This window comes from Gossypium arboreum, chromosome 4 (genome assembly GCF_025698485.1).
Source record: "Gossypium arboreum isolate Shixiya-1 chromosome 4, ASM2569848v2, whole genome shotgun sequence".
In the NCBI taxonomy this organism is placed as follows: domain Eukaryota; kingdom Viridiplantae; phylum Streptophyta; class Magnoliopsida; order Malvales; family Malvaceae; genus Gossypium; species Gossypium arboreum.
Genome location: NC_069073.1, coordinates 9751419 through 9753741, shown reverse-complemented (window position 1 = coordinate 9753741; position 2323 = coordinate 9751419). Strand labels below are relative to the sequence as shown.

The 2323-nt window shown below is 27.5% G+C and overlaps 1 long non-coding RNA gene across 1 annotated transcript; it reads right to left on the bottom strand.

The window, feature by feature from the left end:
- Nucleotides 1–223: 223 nt before the first annotated feature.
- On the bottom strand, nt 224–1077 carry LOC108459987 (uncharacterized). The gene is made up of 2 exons (XR_001867448.2): nt 807–1077; nt 224–562 (listed from the first exon to the last, which is right to left on the bottom strand). It is a non-coding gene; the product is annotated as an uncharacterized LOC108459987 (long non-coding RNA).
- Nucleotides 1078–2323: the final 1246 nt, after the last annotated feature.

Below are 2323 nucleotides of genomic sequence, written 5' to 3'. Positions count from 1 at the left end.
AATGTTTTTATAAACATAAATTTTTAATTTTATAAAAAATAAATCAAAATCATGAAAATATTAATTGGGTCAAAACATTTTTTAATAAATTTTATAAAAATAAAAATACATAATTTTATATAAAATTAGAAAAGTTATAATTTTTTTGCATAATTTTTAATAAGTTTTAGATTTTGTATATTTTTAAAAATTGGATGATGACATTATGATGACATTATGATGATTTGATCCTTGTCACATATCAAATATTCATTAGACTATGTAAAAAGTTAACATTGTTTATCCTGGTAGGTACTGTGGGTACCAATTTTTGCCCGGGCCCATTTACCATTAAAGCCCAAATTTTTAAACCAAAAACAAATCCCAGAGACCAAAAACAGACCCAATTTTGAAGCCCAAATACTTAATCCTAACCCACAAACCCCAAAACATTTTCAGCCAAGACCCTAGCCTCCAACTGCCTCCATGCTTCCACTACCCACGTTCTCCACCACCACGCACTCCACCTCGCATGTCCGGCCAACTAGCGTGAAGCAGGACCCACGCCCCACGTCCATTATACCTACGACTTGAGCAAAGAAATAAGAGTAAACTGTTTGTATTTTGGCTATAAAACCTTCATTTTTTCATTGTAAAAGGGGGGGACGTTTTTTGATATACAAAAAGAAACACAAAATCAGTAGAGATCAACTAAGAAGAAATTTTTTTGAAGGTGAGCTTTTGCTGTAATTTATTTCTGTTTGTTTTCCTTTTTCTTTTTTTTCGGATCCAAAACAAAGACAAAGTATAAAAGAGATAAGTCTTACCGGAGTTGTGCTCATGTCGTCGGTGGCCATCGCACATGGGACCTTTGACGGAGGTGGTGTCTGATGAAGAGGAGAAAATGAGTGCATGAGTTGAGAGAACATTTCAAAAAATTCTTAAGTTCTTTTCAAAAAAAATCAAAGGGCTGATTGTTAAAAGGAAAAGGGGTTTTAAAAAGGTGGATTTGGGTTTTCAATAGGTTTTAGTTTTTTTTTTTTCAAAAAAGGTGGCTTAATTTTAATAGCTTTTAGGGAAAAGAAAAATAGCCTGCACATGGACAGGTCGGTTCTGCGCATGCTCCCTTAAATGGGTAAATTTCGCAGCCAGTCCTTCCTACTTTGCATTACCTTTAATCTGTCTCCATTATGTCTCTTTCATTTCTCTCCAAAGGTTTGTGCACTGTTTCGAATTGGTCCGCGCATGAACAGTGTTTTTGGTGATTTGGGTCATTTTCAATTTTGATCCCCGACTATTTGTGCGCGTTTTATTTCGGCCCGCAATTTTATTTAAATGATTAGTTTTATTTATAGATTATCCTTTTAGTTTTGTTATGCTTACAGTGAAGTTTCTTTTCCCTTTTAAAATAAGAACATATTATTTAACATATAATTAACACTTTTGTATATCATCATTACCGCTTTTTATATATTATTTATATTAGGTTTATTCATTTCACATATTGTTTACTTAAATGTTATATATATCACTCTGTATATTGCTTGATTTTTTGGAATTTTATTTATGTATTATTGTATTATTATTTTTATTTATTTTATATTTTTAATACATGTCTAATTCCATGTAAATTATTTATTTTATGGAATTGATTTTAAAATTCATTAAATTTATCTGTTTTAATATATTACTTATTTATGTTTTTTAAGTTTTATATCCATTATTTGTTTAAAAGTTTTGGTGTTACCCTATAGTAGTGTTTAATGCTTTAAAAATTTCCTATTTTCCTATTGTTCATTTTATTTTAAAGCTTGATATTTTATTTGGGTATTTTGCTTGGAATCTCTTTCAAGTTGGCGATTAACTCATTAACTTATTATATTATTTTTATTATCTTTTTTACTACTATTGTACATTATTATTGTTTTGGGTTACTTTTTTAAATTATCTTTATATGATATTCATTTATTTATTTATTTATTAAGAGTTAATTATTTTAAATATAGTTTATTATACTTATTATTATTTATTATTTATCATTATTGTTAGCGTCGCATCGTTATTATTTTAATTTTACTATTATTATATTTAGTAATACTATTGATATATTGCTATTATTGTCATGTTTATTATATTATCATATTTATGACTATTGTTGTTTCCATTTTTATTATTTATTAAATTTTTTTATTAATATAGGGTTAGCATGATTCTCATATTGTCATTTTTATGTCATCCATCATTATTTATCGTTTTTTCCTCCCCAAATTTTAATCGTTTTAGTACTTTTATTCCATAATGTATTCTCAACTTGTTTTAACATAAAAACAATTTTCTATACTTA